This window comes from Furipterus horrens, unplaced genomic scaffold (genome assembly GCF_987537825.1).
Source record: "Furipterus horrens unplaced genomic scaffold, mFurHor1.1.pri manual_scaffold_2, whole genome shotgun sequence".
NCBI classification, from domain to species: Eukaryota; Metazoa; Chordata; class Mammalia; order Chiroptera; family Furipteridae; genus Furipterus; species Furipterus horrens.
The window spans coordinates 65,983,538-66,002,972 of record NW_028327172.1 but is presented as its reverse complement, the minus strand read 5'-3'; the positions used below and the strand labels follow the sequence as shown (position 1 = coordinate 66,002,972).

The 19,435-nt window shown below is 35.3% G+C and overlaps 1 protein-coding gene across 1 annotated transcript in view; it reads left to right on the top strand.

Annotated features, from left to right (window-relative positions):
* The window catches only part of CNTN5 (contactin 5), a 524,441-nt gene that overhangs the window by 331,340 nt on the left and 173,666 nt on the right, over positions 1–19,435 (top strand). The gene's annotated exons all lie outside the window — the stretch shown is intronic.

Sequence of the window (19,435 nt, the reverse complement as noted above, 5' to 3'; positions counted from 1 at the left end):
CTTCTTCTATCCATCTGTGGTTATAAGTCTTCTCTCCAGCTAGTGTTCAGTTAGTTCTTCAGTATGATTTTTCTATAATTTAGTTGTAATTCCAGCTTAGTCTTGGGAGGAGGTTAGTGTAACTTCCACTTACTCTTCTATCATCTTGGGTCATTCACATTATTACTTTTAAAGATATGAATGATCCTAATTTTGTCTCTCAACTAAAGTGAATACCATTTAAGTAATTAGATATGTATTCAGTCAGATGATTCTCACCAGAAAAATAATAATTTTTTCTTCCATAGTAAGTTATTTTTAAAATATCTTACTAACCTACTGAATTTTTTTTTCCATCATGATGAATATCTAGCATACTATGTTTTCCTAGGACACTGCATTAACTCTGGCCTTCCCTCATTCTAGTGTCAGGGCCTTTGCTCCTGTCTTTCCCTCTAACAAGAACATTCTTCTCCCCATTGGAGTGACTGTCTAATTCTCAGCATTTAGATCTTAGCTTAATTAATATTACTGTATAAAATGTCCTCTCCAGCTTTCTTAGGTTAAAGAGCATGGCACAGAGTCTCCAAACAAATAGTAGCCATTATTTTTTTTTAATGTTAAACAATACCACTTTAATGCTTTTGATTAGCCTCAGCACAATGAAAGCCACTTAATACATTTCTAATTCTTACAACTACCAGATAAATATTATTACTCCTCACTTTAAAAATGGATTATTCAGATAGATTAAATTGTTTGCCCAAAGTCATAGTGTGTAAAAACAGAGTCTGTTTGTCAAAAAAAAAAAAAAGAGCTGATTTTTTTGTAACGTATAAGTTTTGATTTAAATAAATAAAATGCATAAATGATGGCATTGTATTGGAATTACATATAAAAACATTAAGTTGGTTGGGCTAATTAGTTTTCTGATTGAATATCCTCATAAACCTTTGTATTTGTGGCTTTGCTTAAGCCCTAAACTCAACCAAAAGTTGAAGTTATGGTTGATTTTTCTCATATTCTCTAGTCAATAGTGAGTTAAAAGTCTTTAAATACATATTGTTATTCCCTACTACTCAAATTAGCTCTTGTCTTGTTAGTAGCCAGGTTGTTTCACATAGGTGAAATAGAATCAGTGAATATCTGAAAGGCACTGAGCAATGTTTTATATTCTTGTACGTCATCCCCAGAAGAGGACAGTGTCATGCATGTCTGTGGTTTAGTACAAATTAGAAGTTGGACATTGGGAACCTGTCTTATTCTGAGACAGATTTTGGTGGAAAAGAAACTTTAAAGTAGCGTCCAGGAAAAAAAAAAAAAAAAAAGCAGGCTGATTCTCTGGACTCACTGTAAAATGCAAAAGAAATCATGTAACATAGCCCAAGACTGAGAAAAAGCTTTGGCATTATAGGTAAATAGGTAAAAAGTGCCTTAAAAGTTCAGTCAACACTCTTCATTTTATAGATGAGGGAGAGGAGGCAAAGAATTAAATAAAGGTCAATTAACAAGTAAAATCAGAAGTGGCGTTTTGTACTGACTGCCTAATGTATTTTGCTTTACCTTACACTGCTATACATAAAAATCAATTAACTGACGTTGATTTGACTCCGTTCAAAGTCACTTGAGCTAAATAGTGGAAGAACTGCTCTCCAGGAGAGAACTAATACAAAATATAATAAGGTGCATTTTTAATATTAAAGAGCTTAGCCATGGTCAAGCTTTCTAATTAGGTCAGGATAATTTAAAATGGACTAAAAATCATCCCACGTGGGGATATCAAAAATTCATAATTTTGCCCTAGATGCTATCTCTGTGACCTTAGAGGTTTCAAGAGAGCAATAATTTATCTACACTTCCTATGAGATTTAGATATTTATACAGACAGCAGACTGAACAGAAAATAAAATGCAAAAACACAAATTCAAGGAGTAGTCAAGATTTCAACATTTTGTTTTTTTAATCTGCATTAAGAAACACTGATGGATTTTATGTTCAAGTTAATGTGAAATGACAGATTATTCATTTCAGAACACTGTGAAAAGCCATGAGGTCAGTGATTCAAGGCAATTTCAACTATGTTTTTTACTTACAAAGTTCTCAGTTTGGGGATATATCCAGTTTTGAAGCACCTTTCAATGTTAGAAACATCTTTATGAAAAAGTTTGGAATCAGTGCACAGTCGCTCCGAAAGCATTTACCTAGCTCTATTGTGTTTGGTTTTCATATCTCTCACTATAGAAGATCAATTTCTCATTAGTGCGAAGCCAAATGCTTCCAGGAGAAGATGAAGAAATGCATTTAGTTGAGACAGGTTTTTACTAAACTATTCAAGAGCCTATAAAGAAAGCATAATTTTAATAAAATAGAAAGAAAATGTTATGAATACTCACAGGTTTATAGCTAGTTAATAAGTAGTGTTTTTCAAAGTATGGTTCAAAGAAAGGAGATCTATTAAGTTTCTAGTAGCTTTGTATTGTTAATAAGGAAAAAGTAAAACATTCATGCTAACAGACACATCATTATAGCATTGTGAAATGTACAGAAACTAGTGAAAATAAAGAAAAATATTTTAACAGTGTTGATAAAGATAGGAATTTCAATCCTATCAAATCAAGTTAACTCAAAATGTCTTAGTATCCCCTTCTACGATTTTACTTTTTGCCTCCCTACAGTGGTTAAATAGCCAAAGCTCGCATCATGGATCCTCATGGGGAAAAACAAAAAACAAAAACAAAAATGTAATGTGATACATTAATTCATGCTAAAATGTAATGATTAATCAGATACGCTAAGGAGGAATTTGAGCACTGTTCACCCACCATTTGGTGACTATTGTGTTCTTATTATGATGCTTATTTCCTTCTTCAAATAAGTTTCAATCTATGGAAAACATAATATGCTGAGGTCTGGGATACTAAGAAATGTGTAAGAGGACAGAGGAATAATGATGTATGAAAAGGAAGATAGTATTTGAGGATCAGGAAGCATCACCCAGATACAAATTGAGCAATAACAACGACAACAAGTTAGAGAATAATAAGTAATATTTCAGACAGTTATGAGACTGGGAAGCAGGGGAAGTTCTGTCCAGATGGCAGAAAACTATTTGTAAAGACCTGAGACATAAGGTCCTCAGAGCAGTTGATTATGAACGGAAGGTGGGATGTGTGTAGCTGTGAGAAAGCAGCTAGGAATCTGATATGAAATTGGAAAGGCAGAGAGAGATTATGAAGGATGTCATGTGTGATATTAAGGAGTTTAGATTTTATCCTGATTGGAGTGTGGAGACATGGATGGGCATTAAGTCGGCTGGTAACATTATCATATGACGCATTGTGAAGGCAGTGGGACCAACATGTTGAAAGAAGGACAGGCCTAATACTAGAGGCAGAGGTAGCAGAATTGCAATAATATAGATGAATTCTAATGAGAAGTTCTAATAAAGTTGTGCTAGTATGAGAAACCAGTACTTATTTGTTAAGCCTGAAACTTAAAGCTAAGAAAAAAGCTACACAAGGCACCCGATGCTCTGAAGAAACAACAAAATATTTATGAATCAGATAGATCCTGCAGCTGAACTAGGTTCGCTTATTGAAACACAGTACCAGCACAGCACTTCCTTCCTGTCCACACCATGCCTCACCTGTGTGTGTACAAGAGCATACTAGAGAAACACATTCCTTTTAGGCTTTGCCTTAGTGGGGGCTACTGGGTTTTTTCTTAACCTTCTGTCTTCCAAATTGAAGTGAGGGGAGGGTTACAAAGACTCATTCAAAGAAATCATGAAACTAGTTCTTTATTCCGATTGAATATATTTGCTTAGGGAATAGCCTTGCTGATTGGCTCCCAGCCCTGTTTAAACAGGGGGAGAGCTTAACTGGAGAGAGAGGACAGCAGCAGAAAGGGACTGACAGGAAAGAAACCTACATCCCCACCATTTAGAAGGCAAGAGTATGTGGACTTCCCATGGGTTGGATGTACTTTCGACAAGGTGTAAGCTTCCTGGGCTCCATGAGCTGACAGAGTTGGGAAAGGCAGAGCCTGAAGAGGAGAGATTCCCTGAGGGAGTCTGCAGTAAGGAGGCCACAAAGATGAATTGATGTGCTCACAAGAGCCAGTCTCTGGAGGTTGGCTTCACCAATGGCCTGAGGGACAGCTCCTTTTCCCCACAGTGACAGCTATATCCCAATAAGGACCACAACGGAAATTGAATAAGAGACACTGGTTCCTTTCCAACTCTCTCCTCCCTACTCTGACACATAGAGGAGAAAAAGAACTGGGAGAAACGGAGAAGAGAAGGTGTGAAGTGAGCCCATTCTCCACGCCCTTTGAAGCTTTGCAGCCGAAGGGTCCTGCTTCCAGTCCAGTCGTCAGTGCTAAGCTAGAGCTGAGCAGGAAATACGAGAAAAATGTTACCTTTGTAACTGTGATAAGTTGTGTAAAAGCTATGGGGCCTTGTTGAATGTCTAAGGAAGTAGGAAACTGGTTTCCACAGATCATGGTTAAAGGCAGTGAGTAGAAAAAGTAAAACCACTTCATGTTCATTACCTACTACATTTTTTTGGCCATAAGCCAAAAAAAAAAAAAAAAGAGAGAGAGAGAATAGATCCAACTTGACCAATTTGTTATGAGGGGAAAAGAAAAATAAATGATGACTTCTGGGTTAATGGTCTGAATTATGTCCTGAGCTTTAAAAAAGAAACACTCTTAAGCTTTCCTTCTCTGGGCACAGTTATCTCTTATCTCATCTATCTAATAAAGAATTCTTTTGGTAGGTCTTAACCTTGTTTTCATCACAGACTCCCTTGAGAATCAAAAATAGGTATATGAACACCCAGAATTTTCCATACAAATTCACATAAAATAAGTAACATTGAAGTGAGAAGCTGATTTGAGGAAAAAGATGGAGTGTGGTTCTGTATATGTTAAGTCTGATGTGTCTGTGACAAATTTTTGTAGAAACATCTTTCAGAACAAGGACAATATTAAGTGTATGTTTGGGAGGGTTTTTTAAATTACAAGCAGTTAATATCCAACTCTGACAAAGAGGTGGCCTCCTTCTCACCCTTTCTTCAGAGCATGAAGGTTGTGAAGTTGTTCAGTGGCTCAGCACAAAAGGTTCTGCTAGTTCTTCAGGTTGCTTACAGTGATGCTCAGAGTCAGGGATGAGGTCCATTAATTAAAGTCACTTTTGCACTTAGGCTTCTCTCGCTGTCTAAAGGCTGTCATCCACGTCTTTCTGGGTCACCTCACTTCTTCCTTCCAGCTAAACTGCCACTAAAGGGAAGAGCAGGGTGCCGGTACAGCCTTCCTTGGGTGCATTGCCCTTAGCTTTTAAAATACTTCACTGATCAGGTTAAGGAGTGCGAATTTCTTTCATTTCTATCATCTACAGGAAACATGCGTCTTCTCTTGTTACCTTTGAGTTTCCACTTCTGTCAGCTTCTGTTGTAGGTCAGAGCTGCCAGCAAGTGTGTGATCTTACGCAAAGCTTTCTTTTGATGTTTACTTTGGGTCCATGTACAGTAGCTGCAAGTACAGTACGAGTTTTAGAATCCAGCAGGTCTAATCCAAAATCCTACCAGTTATTTCAGTCCTTTGTGCCTCATTTATTTTTTCTCTTATCAAATTAGTGTAATAATGTAATAACTTGTTCTGGGGTCTTTGTAATAATTAAAGTATTAAATGAGCTTTGTAAGGGGCCTAACAAAATGTAGAAACCTAACAAATATTGCCAAAATAAACTATATGCCATATTATTTTTTAAAAGTGATTTGAAGTGTCCTGGGCCTTAATTTTTTCATCTATGATTAATTGAAGTAGATATAGTTGAATTCAGTCCCACTTATTAAGTAACAATTACTGTGGAGTTTATGAAGATAATACATGAAGGAGGTTACAAATTAGTCAGTATGTCACTGACAAACAACAAATCAGAGTATGGTTGAAACCAGGGCTCCACTACTTGAATAGCGTTGAATAAAAGATTAAATGATGATGAACCACAGTTTTTTCACCACTAAATGAGACTAATACTCAACCCACGTAGTAGTTGGAAACGTTACATGAAATAAAGGGTTGAAGGTTACTATGACATATAAAAAGCAGTCATTAGCAGAGCCATATTAAGACTTTCATAGGTCCGAAGCTCTCTAAATTTTTTAAAGATTTCATCTCATATTTTATTTAAAAAAATTCTCAAAGTATTTTAAATAATTTTATAACTTTAGCATTGAAAAATGTTACTATAATAAATTTATTATTTTGTTGTGATGGTAAATTTTTATATATTTTTCATATAACAATGGAAGAGATAAATTGAGGTTGACTAATTGTTGCAATATTATATTGTATTATTTTCTACACTGGGGTTATTTTTGATTGCTTGAGCTAGTAATTATTTTAGGTCTCAAATCTTTATGTAGGCTCTTGAAAATGCTGAGTTCTAATGCTCAATGGATAAAATCCCTTGTCTGTTGTGTACTAAGGAAAGATGTGACAAATGTTGTGGTGGAGTTCTAAGGAAATAAAAATGAGGCAGGGATCATTCCAACTAAGGAGGATTAAAGGGAAGTTCAACTAGATGTTACATGTGAGCAGTGATAAATAAATAAGCATCTGACCATGGCAAGTTTTGCAGTCTCATATAATAAAGGTTTAAACAATTCAGAGATGTTCAAGAGATCCATTAGGGGCTGGGAAGAGCGAAAGGAGGAAATGGCATACCATATTTGCTTTTACTTATAATTTCTAATTATTATCTATTTACAATGTACCTAATATATTATAACAGTTCAGAGACGCAATTAGGAAAAATATTCAACAGACTTTTTAATAAGTCATTTCACCTACTCACCTCTCAGACCAGTATAAGGATAAGATTTACTAATTTTCAACCATCAAAGGTCATGTTACCTCCTCTGAGATGCCTTCCCTGGCTATACCCACTTATTCCAGGAGGGGGAGCTCTTTGTCCTATGTCCTCCAAATAGTTTCCTGTAGTTATTTTTTCCAGAATTTATTTCACTGAATGTTAATTTCGTGCTTATTTGTGTGATGCTTCCTTTATTCCTTGTGGTTCCTAAAGATAGGAACTGGGACTTACTTGTCATCATATCTCAGATACCTTCCACAGTCCCTGGAATAAAGAAGCTATTCAATAAGAAGTTGATGAATCTGAGACACTTCAATCTGTCCCCTGCTTCCAGCCATTCAGTGGATTAATTCCTACCACTCTTAGGGGACTCAGCTTAGATAACATTTTCTCCAGAAAAGTTTGTCTCCATTTAGAATTTACCTCCTTTCATTGTAGTTGCATGTACAATTGTCTTTCTTATTAAGAGGATGGTTATTTTATTCACCAAAAACAGGGAACCAAGATCTAGGTAGAGTTTGAGTTCCTACAGTGTTAAATCCTGTATGTCCATGCTCCTTGCAGGATATTGCAGAGTCTGGTGGTGTAAAGCGGATGACCTACACACCCCACCCAGATTACCTTTAACTAAGGCTCTTAGCTCAAAAGTGAGAAAAGCCTCTACATAGCTGCTCTCTGTCTAGCCTGGGTTTGATCCCCTGACCTGATTTGTAGCCCTATCCCCACCCTGTAATTAAAAGTCTGTAGTGGTTCTCATTTTACAGGAGAATGTGTCCTTTTCACATAAACTAAGTGAAGTCAGTATCAAAGGATACCAACCAATACTCATGTCAGCTTCCATGATCCCTGCTGTTCTCTGAATCAGAATCCCCTTGTCAGTTTGCTGCAGTGGAACACTCAGGCCCACTCTGTCACCCACCCCAGAACAGTGGTACCTTTTTGCTATTGACTAGTGGTTACCAGGAGCACAGTTCCCATCATGCTTCTCCAAAACTTTTTTTATTCCTAAAAGCAAAGCTACTACTCTAGCCTTCACAGTATATGCTTCCATTTATTTATATCTTCTTCAATTTCTTCAATGTCTTACAGTTTTCTGAGTACAGGTCTTTCACCTACTTAATTATATCTAGTCTTAGGTATTTTATTCTTTTTGATTCAATTGTAAATGGGATTGGTTTCTTAATTTCTCATTCCTAATCATTTCTTGGTGTATAAAAATGCAACTGATTTTGGATATTAATTTTGTATCCTGCTCCTTTACTGAATAAGGTCGAGTAGGTTTTTTAGTGGACTCTTTAGTGTTCTTTAAATATTATATCATGTTATGTGCAAATAATAACATTATTTCCTCTCCAATTGGAGTACCTCCTATTTCTTTTTCTTGTCTGATGGCTGTTGCTAGGACTTCCAATGCTATGTTGAATCAAAATGGTGAAAGTGGACATCTTTCTCCTGTTCTGATCTTAAAGAAAAAAGTTTTTAGCTTTTCTCCATTGAGTATGATGCTTGCTGTGTGTTTGTCATATACGGCCTGTAGTATGTTGAGGTATGCTCTCTCCATCCCTACTTTGCTTAGAGTTTTTATCATAAATGATGTTGGAGTCTGTGAAAAGCTTTTTCTGCACCTATTAATATGATCATATGTTTTTATCCATAATTTTATTTATTTGGCATATCATGTTAATGGATATATAGATATTAAACCAACTTGCATCCCATGAATAAATCCCACTTGGTCATGGTGTATCTTTTTAATGTATGGCTGAATCTGGTTTGCGAATACTTGTTGAGGGTTTTGCATCTGTGTTCTTCAGAGATATTGCCTGTATTTTCTGTGTTGTTGTTGTTGTTGTTGTATCTTTATCTTCTTTATCTTGTATTGGGATAAGGGTATTGCTGCTGTTGAAAAATGAGCCAGGAAGTTTTTCCCCCTTTTCAATATTTTGGAATAGTTTGAGAAGAAAGGTGTTAATTATTTAAATGTTTGGTGAAATTCACTTGTGAAGCCATCTAGTTTAGAATTTGTTCAGTGGGAGTTTTTGATTCCTGATTCAATACCGTTAGTAGTTGTCACTGTGTTCAGATTTTCTGTTTCTTGCTGATTCAGTCTTAGATGACTGAATGTTTCTTGGAATTTAGCCATATATTCTAGGTTGTCCAATTTGTTAGCATACAATACAATTTTTCTTAATATTTTCTTATAATCCTTTATATTTCTGGGGTGTCAGTTGTCACTTCTTTTTCATTCATAATTTTATTTATATGAGACTTCTCATTTTCTTGATGAGTCTGGCTAAAGGTTTATCAATATTTGCTTTCTATAGATGGTGCCCCTAAATTAGGTGCATAGACATTTATAAGAGTTATGTCCTCTTGGATTGATCCCTTTATCATTATGAAATACCTCTTCTTCTTTTTTTTTTTTTTTTTTGTCTCTTGCTACACCCTTTATTTTAACACTTTGACATAGCTCTTATGAGTTTTTGGGTTCTTTTGTTTGTTTGTTTGTTTTTTGGATATGTCTTCTTGGGCAAGAGAAACAAAAATAAATAAATAAACAAATGAGACTACACAAAACTAAAAAGATTTTGCACAGTGAAAATTATCATAAAAATAAAAATAAAAAAACTTTATCCATCAAGGCTATATTTAGAATGGGATGGCAGATAAAGTGCTTCCCAGACAAGGTAAAGCTAAAGTAGTTCATCATCACAAGCCATTATTATATGAAATGTTAAAGGAACTTACTTAAGAAAAAGAAGAAAATCAAAACTATGAACATTAAAATGACACCAAACTTAGAACTATCAACAACTGAATCTAAAAAATAAAAACAAAAACTAAGCAAACAACCAAAATAGGAACAGAATCAAAGGTATGGAAATCATTTGGAGGGTTATCAGCTAGGATGGAGAAGGGGGAAATGGTGCAGGGGTTAAAAAGCATAATTGTTAGATACAAAATAGACAGGGGAATAGTAAGAATAGTATTGGGGGTAAAAGACTTCTGGCCAAGATGCAGGCCTAGACAGACATGCTGCATCACCCTCCACAACTAAGAAGGAATACAACTAACTCAAAACTACAGACAACCAGAAGTTCCAGAAAATTGAGCTGTATGGAAGTCCAACAAACAAAGACATAAAGAAGAAATACTCATCCAGACAGGTAGGAGGGGCAGAGTGAGGGTGGAGAGGATGCGGTGTGGTGGCAGCAGCACTGGTGGAGGCAGCAGGCTGGCAGAAAGCACAGTCACACATTTTAAAAAGTCAGGAGGGACACCTGGGGAGCACTCCCAGCACCAGACCAAACTGCACAGCTCATGGTCCCAGTACAGGGGGAAATAAAGCCTCATTGCTTCTGACTGTGCAAACCAGTGGGGGTTCAGGTGGAGGAAGAAACTGCCAGTCTCTCAGTAGAGTCTGCTTTTTTAAAGGGCCCCCACAGTCCTAGAATGTCCACAGACACACCCACTCTGGGAACAATGGCCAGGGCAACAGCTAGAGAGGCACCAGTCCCATACAGGAAGAGGGAGGAGTGCCTGGAAAAGGGGCAAGTACTGAGCAAGTGCCATTGTTCCCTCTCAGATCCCTCCCCCACATAAAGTGTCACAATGTGGTTAAACGGGTCACCTTGTATGATGAATGCCTAAGGCTCTGTTCCTTACACATAATAAGAGTGACTGCTCTACCTAAGACAGAGAAGCAAACAAATACAGGAGCCTGTCAAGATGAGGAGACAAAGAAGTATGGCCCAAAAGAGGGAATGGATCAAACTTCCAGTGGGAGAACTAAGCAACGAGGAGATAGCCAACCCAACAGACACAGAGTTCAAAACACTGGTGATAAAGATGCTCACAGGCTTGACAGATATGCTTAAGTATGGCTAATGCATAAGAAAAGAAGTAAAGGCTATGCTAAATGAAATGAAAGAAAATCCACACAAAGTCAATGGTGAAGGGAAGGAAACCAGAATTAAAATCAATGATTTGGAACATAAGGAAGAAAAATACAGTCAACCAGTACAGAATAAAGAAACTAGAATTGAAAGATATGAGGAGAGGCTTAGGAACCTCTGGGACAACTTTAAATGTGCCACATCCAAACCATAGGGGTGCCAGAAGGAGAAGAGGTAGAGCAAGAAATTGAAAGCTTATGTGAAAAAATAATGAAGAAAAATTTCCCAAGTTTTGCAAAGGAAATAGACATACAAGTCCAGGAAGCACAGAGAGTCCAAAAAAAGCTAGACCCAAAGAGGACCACACCAAGACACATCATCATTACAATGCCAAAGGTTCAAGATAAAGAGAGAATCTTAAAAGCATCAAGAGAAAAGCAGAGAGTTACTTACAAAGGGGTGCCTATAAGACTATCAGCTGATTTCTCAAAAGAAACTTTGCAGGCAAGAAGGGACTGGTAAGAGCTATTCAAGGTCATAAAAAGCAAGGACTTACAACCATGGTTACTCTATTCAACAAAGCTATCATTTAGAATGGAAAGGCAGATAAAATTCTTCCCAGACAAGGTAAAGCTAAAGGAGTTCATCATCACCAAGCTATTATTGTATGAAATATCAAAGGAACTTACTTGAGAAAAAGAAGATCAAAACTATGAACATTAAAATGAAAACAACCTCAGAACTATCACCAACTAAATCTAAAATATAAAAACAAAATCCAACTAAGCAAACTGGACTAGGAAGAGAATCATAGGTATGGAGATCTTTTGGAGGTGTTTAAGGTGGGAGTGGGAATGGGGAGAAATGGGAAAATGGTGCAGGGACTAATAAGCATAATTGGTTGGTACAAAATAGACAAGGGGAAGTTAAGAATAATATAGGAAAGGGTGAGGCCAAAGAACTTATATGCACAAGCTATGGACATGAACTAAGAGGGGTGGGATTGCTGGAGGGAAGGGGGATACTGGGCAGAGGGGAGCAAAGGGGGAAAAAATTGGGACTACTGTAACAACATAATCAATAAAATATAATTTAAAAGAAGAATAGTATTAGGAAGGGTGAAGCCAACGAACTTACATGCACAACCCATGGACATGAAATAAGGGTGGTGGGATTGCTGGAGGGAAGTAGGGGTACTAGGTGGAGGGGAACAAAGGGAAATTGGGACTACTGTAATAGCATAATCAATAAAATATACTTAAAAAATACAAAGACAACCTACTAAATGGGAAAAGATATTTTCTAATGATAGATTTAATAAGTTAATATCCAAAATTTATAAAGAACTTATAAAACTCAATACCAAAAAAAGTAAAATAAAATAAACACTCTTATTTAAAAAGAGAGTGCCAAGAACCTAGATTGACACTTCACCAAAGAGGAGACACAGATGGCCAACAGACCTATGAAAAGGTGTTCAACATCACTAATCATCAAAGAAATGTAAATTAAAACCACAATGAGCCATCACCTCACACCTGTTAGAATGGCTATTATCAAGAAAACAACAAACAAGTGTTGCAAAGGAGAGGATGTGGCAAAGAGGGAACCCCTGTGCACTGTTTCAGGGATTGCAAAGTGGCGCAGACACCGTGGAAAACAGTATGGCAGTTCCTCAAAAAATTGAAAATGAGACTGCCTTATGTCACAACAATTTCACTTCTGGGTATATATCCAAAGAAATCTAAAACATTAATTTAAAAACATATATGCACCCCTATGTTTATTGCAGTATTATTTACAATGGATAAGATATGGAAACAACCTAACTCTCTGTTGATAGACAAATGAATATAGAAGAGGTGCTACATATATACAATGGGATATTACTCAGCCATAAAAAGTAATAAAATCTTTCTTTTGTGACACATTAATGAATCTAAAGAGTATTATGTTAAGTAAAATAAGTCAGACAGAGAAAGACAAATACCATATGATTTCACTTACATACAGAATCTAAAAAACAAAATAAACAAGCACTACAGAAATAAATTCATAGTTACAGAAAACAAATTGATGTTCTCCCGATGGGAGGGGTTTTGAGGGAATTGGGGAAAAGGTGGAAGGAATTAATATTTACAAACTGCCAGTTATAAAAATAGTCACAGGGATGTAAAGTACAGCATAGGGAATAAGTCAAAAAATATTTAATAACTCTGTATGGTGCCAGATGCATAATACACTTAAAGAAGTGATCACTTTGTAAGTTATATAAATGTCTAACCACTATGTTGTACACCTGAAACTAATATAATATCATATGTCAACTGTAATTGAAAATGAATTTAAATAAAAACTATATATGGAACTTCTATATGACTCAAAATAATATTTTTGAATAGTTACCCCAGAGAAGTTAAAATGTATGTGTATGTAAAAACCTGTACCCAAATTCTTATAGTAACTTTATTTGTAATTTTAAAGTTTATAATCTGCCCAGATGTCCTTCAATAGATGAATGGCTAAAGAAACTCTGGGATACCCAACCACGAAATACTACCCAGCAATCAAAATAAGTAAACTATTAACACACAACTTGTATGAATCTTTAGAGAATTAAGCTAAGTAAGTTAAAGGACAATCCAAAAAAGTAACATATTGTAAGATTTCACTTACATATTATTTTTGAAATGAAAAATAAAAAAGAAGAAGTAGAGGGAAAATTAGTGGTTGGCAGGAATTAGGAACCAGGGGGTAGGGGTTCTGATGGTAGTGTGGGATGAAGGTGAGTCTGGCTATAAAATGAAAAGTAAAGAATCTCTGTGGAGCTAAAGCTGTTTTGTTTCTTGACTGTTGTGGTGGATATATGAATGCAAAATGAAAACTTTATATAGAACTCAACACACACACACAAATGAGTCAGTTAAAATTTTGAAAAGCTAAACACAATCAATGGATTGTATTAATATAATCCTGCTTGTGGTACTATACTATAATTTTTGCAAAATGTTACCATGAGGGGAACACTAAAAAAAACAAAACATACAAAGGACCTCTCACTATTATTTATTTAAAACTGCATATAATTCTACAATTACCTCAAAAATTGTTATTTAAATACATATTTTCTATAGCATAAAAATAGGGTTAAGTCTGATAAAATATGTCTAAACCCAGTAGACTAATAACTAGGAAACATTGTGTAGAAAAATTAAAGAATACCTAAATAAATGGAGATACATGATGTTCATGAACTTTAAGAAAATATTATTTTAATTTTTCCATATATTGACCTACAAATTCATTAAAATCTCAATCAAAATCTCATCATTTTTTTTTAGAAATTGACAAGCTAATTCTAAAATTCATATGGAAATCCAAAGAACATAAAGTAGATAAAATGACTTTGAAAAAGAAGGGAGAAGTAGTAAGTCTTAATTTACTTTATTTCAAGACAGATCATAATTATTCAGTAATAAAGATGGTGTGGTTTTTGGCATGAAGATAGATAAATAGATCAGTGAAAGAGAGGAGAGAATTAAGAAATTGACCTACACATTTATGGTCAATTGATTATTGACAAGGTGAAAGGCCATGGAGAAAATAGTCTTTTCCAAGCAATAGCGTGGGAAAATCAGATAGCCATCTCCAAAAATAGATAAATAATAACTTAGATTTATACCTCAGAACAGAAAAAAAATAACCCAAAATGAATCATAGGCATAAAGATGAAACTTAAAACTCTAAAAATTTTTAAAGAAAACAGAAAATCGTTGTTAGGTTAGGTGAAGATTTGTGGGTACAAAACAAAAACACAAAGCACAAAATAAAATTGAAGAATTTTGCTTTATCAACATTACGAAGCTCTGTTATTGGAAAAATGCTGTCATGCCACAAACTGGCAGAATATATTTGCAAATCTCAAAACCTGGGAAAAGTTATATTTGGAATTTAAAAAAAACTCTCAAACCTCAATAAGAAAATAATGAAATTTAAAAATAGTAAAATATTTGAACAATCACTGCACCAAAGAAGACAGACAAATGGAAAATAAGCACACAAATAGATGTTCAATATTATTAATCATTAGGGAAATGTAACTAAAACTGCAATGAGATTCTAGTACTACTTATTGTAATGGCTAAAACTAAAAAGAGCGACCGTGTTAGCATTGCAAGAACATTCAGACAATGCTACTAGAAATGTAAAGTGGTGCAACCACTTGGAAACAGTATGGCAACTTATTAAAAAGTTAAGCAAACAAAACAGATGATCCAGTCATTATAGTCCTAAGAATTTATCCAAAAGAAATTAAAGCTAATATCCATAAAATTTATATACACAAACATTCATAGCAGCTTAATTTGTAATAGCCTCAATTTAAAAATAACCCAGACATTCACCCAATGGTGAATGGATAAACAAGTTGTGGTATATTACATATTGAAATACTAACTCAGCAATAAAAAGAATATATTATTGATAATTCATGGATGAATCTCAAGTTAATCTCAGCTTAATTATGCTGAGTGAAATAAACTAAACAAAGGGAATATACACATAATGCTATAATTCTACTTATATTAAATTCTGTAAAAGTGCATACTTACTATAGTGACAAAGCAGATCAGTAGTAGCCCAGTGATAAGGATGGGATGAGAAGGAGTTAGGGGAAGAGAATACAAAGAACATAGAGATGCTTTGCATGTGATATGTATGTTGACTATTTTGACTATGGTAATGGTTTCATGGCTGTATCCATATCTGAGAACTTTTCAAAGTATACACTTTAAGCATATGAACTTATAATATGTCTACGATACCTCAATAAATCTGAAAAATAGGCAGCTTCCCATTGCCCTTAGAATAAAGATGAAATATTTTCCATAGTATACTACATACTCTATGACCTTTCCTCCTGTGTACCTCTCCAGTCTCATCTTGGGACACTCCTTGCCCCTCCTGTGCTGCCGTCATAATTGGCCATGTGGTTCTTCAAGGTTTTGTTGTTCTCACCTCAGAGACTTTGAAAATTCTGTCCCTTTTACTTTCCCACAGTTTGGTCACTCTTTCTCATTCCTCAGTTCTCAGCTCAAATATTACTCCCCAATCCCAGAAAAGACTTATCAGACATCCTAAATAGTTGAGGCTTGTGTATTGAAAACTTAACTTAGCACTCTCTACCTTTTTCCTTTTAAAATTTGTTACAAATGTATTTATATTTTGAGGAAATTCTCAATTAATATTTATTACATGCTACTAAAGTATTATAATTTATATATATATATATCATCTAGTTAATAATGTTAAAGAGCTGTTAGATATGATTATGAAAGCTTAAGATCACAATGGCAGTGATTTGAACTCATCTCTCTCTGATTTTGAAGCATTCATTCTTCAAATGACTAATAATTCTTTGATATGATATCCACTATGATATACTACCAGAAAGAAATTTAATCTGAAGTGAGAGCATGATCTCTAAATAATGTGGCATGAGGTAAATAGATGGTACTTGCAGGCAAGTGCATACTTGGAAAGATCTAAACTAGATTGTGTGATGTCTGAGAGGTTAGCTAAACCTGGAAAACATGGAAATGGAGGGGCCAGAAAATAGTTCTGAAGTTTGGAAATCAAAATAGGCATATAAAACAAAATAGCAGTAAATCATTGCAAGTTCAGGATAAGCACCATGGCATCCTAGGTAGACTATGGTACTGGGGAGGTTGACAAGGCAGAGATTCGCTGATTAAGGGCAAGATGTGAGCCAAAGTATCTCCAGGCCTAGGCAGAAACTCCTGAAGAAATTAGGAAACCATAATATACCAAGCATGACTTGATACTGAATGCTAGAATTCTGGTTTGCATTTCCAAGACCTCTCCTTACCCCCAACAGACTTCACCTCACCACTCCGTTGCCACTCTACTCCAAGTTCAAGGATGTCTCAGCAGAATTAATCCCCAAATCTGAAAATTCCAAATGTAAGAATCACGTGGTAATAATAGTAGTAGGTAGAGGATAAATAGAGATAGAAAACTGCAAGGAAATATTTTTCAAATTTGAATTTTCTAGTAATTAGGTATGCAATAGCCAGACATTATAATGTAAATCACATTCATTGTCTAACTTATTTTTTCCTTGTTAACTTAAAAAATGAGCTCATCTAATAAGCACATGATACATAAATCAATAGACAGGTTTTTGGTTAAATGACACTGCCCCTTGACAGATAAAAAACATCATTGTATTTAAAATTCTTCATACCCCAGTGCATCAGTGACCTGAAGTACAGGAGTGTTCATAAACTATCTTTAAAAGGAGAATATAATATATTGTCTGCTGTCAGTAAGAAAAGACTTATCTTAAATCAAGAGCTGAAATACTGCCAGTATCTAATATGCATTTATTTCTTTAAAGGAGGGGAACTTTTAAACCAAACTTTTCACCAGCTAGATTAGAATTTACACCAGTCAGTAAAATTCAGATATTTTCAAGACACTGAGAATTTGCACAAATTATAATCATTTAGCTAAATTTCAATAGCTTGTTATTCTCACAAGGGAATGCCTATTTATTTTTAAAAAGTATAATTTTCACTTTCAGTATTTTTTTGTAGCATTGTATTTTGAAGATCAAAATGAAACAAATAAATTATATTCCATTTATAAGAAACTGAGCACTGTCTAAATAAATGAACAGAATTTTGTAGTGATCATTTTGAATGGATTATATAACTTTTAAAGTCACTGTTTGCCAAATGTCTCAAGTTAGTATCGCTCTTAGATGTAATTTACAAAATAAAATTAGCTATTCCTCATTTGCTTTGCTTCTAAATTTATCTCCATTCTCTGTGTTTGATCCATATTGAAAACAATTTGATTTTTTAAACTGATATCTTTATTGATGATGCTATCTAAATATAAATTTATAATCAATATTAAGCAACCTAGAATCTAATCCAGTTGTTATAAAAAGTTTAATCATCTCAATAACTGTCAGTTCTGGGTGATTGACAAGATTGAATACACATTTTAAAATAAGATAAAGTAGATTGACTAAACAGATTCAACTATTCTTGTATCTTAAAAAGTTTAATATTATTACAGTGTTGTGAAACTATTATTTTAGGACTAGGACGATCCAATTTTAGGATTTTAAGTTCACTGGTTCTCACCGAAGGCAGTACAGTCTGTGTTATTTCCTTTTTCTTAAAAAAAGTCAATCCAAATGTTGCCTGTGGAAATAGGATTATTTCACGGAGTCATGGGAAACGCATTTTGGGTACCTACATGTGAGAGAGTTTGTGGCATAGTCGTAAGATGTATTGGAGCAAAAACAAAGGACTCCTCCAGGTGCCCAATGTTTCATCCATGACCAGGAGGCTCAGCTCCGTCCTACTGCGGGAGTCTGGTGCGTGATGAGCACAGGTGTCCACCGGGAGGTTCAAGATCCAGAACTGTTAATGCAATCACCCTGGGCTCTGGTAGTACATCGCAGTCTCTGCTCACGGCTGCGCTCTGGTTCATCAGTGCCACCTTCTGACTTGTGTGCAGCTACTGCGGGGAGAGAACGGGACCAATACATGGAGGGAAGCGTGGGCTTTTGTTAAGCTTTGGTTTTATCTCCTTGGGCTTGGGAAAGAGCAGGCTTTCTTTCAAACTAATTCTTTGTGGGCTTGTGTTGGGCCTCATTCTATCCAATCTCTTTTTCTGGATCTTTTGGGGTTTTGTGCCCTTATCCTACTCGATTTTTTCCCAGATTTTCACAAGCTAGATTCCTCCTCTTTATGTCACCATTTTGGTTCCTACTGTGTATGCCTCAAAGTTTTCCCTCCGGGCTTCCACTACACGTGCCTCAGCAGAGGAATTTCCCATTTACTGTTTCTCCCTCTTCCAGTAATCCCAGCTAATAGCTGGTTGTCCCCCAAGGAGATTGAAAAACTGGTCTTTCTTGTCCACTCATGGGGACAGAGGGACGTTAATCCCCTTGGTGAGGCAAAGCAGCTCTCCCAGGTTTAGAGAGTTTAGCTACCTTCTCTTCTGTTAATAATTAAGTAACACAAACTGTAGTGGCATATCAAATAAAACTACAACAGCTGCTTCTATTATGTTTCAGGTTGCTTGAGTAGGTTGATGCACCAGTGAAATATATATTTCAGGATCTTAGAAGAGAGAAAAGGACAAAAGTACTAATTAAATTTAAATCTGTATATTTTGGAATGACAACTACACAGGAGAATATGGTAATCCTAAAGGTCAACCTCATTTTCACTGAACTTTTAAAAATGTTTAATAATGTTGTAATTTTTCACCTTCATATAAGACTCAAGGTCCATTTTTAACAAAGGTCTCTAAAAAGCCCAAATGCAAACTCAGGTATCATGTTTTTATGTTTAAAAAGTGCAGTGCGAGCAGCTCAGGTATCAGGTCTCATTTACATACCCTTGCTGCATGAGAGGCACTGTACAGAAACTACCATAAATCATCTCTTGGCTGTTTACAATTAATTTTATGTTCTATACTTGTCCTCCTCTATGTTTTTATGCTGTTTCTTTTTATATTTGATTTTTGAGGTCACTCATGGTTTGAGGTGAAATACCCAAGCTTAATATTGAAATATTGCTGTGTGATATTCTAGTATAAGTTTTCATAACGCAAATCAAGGTCACCTTTTCCACAAGTT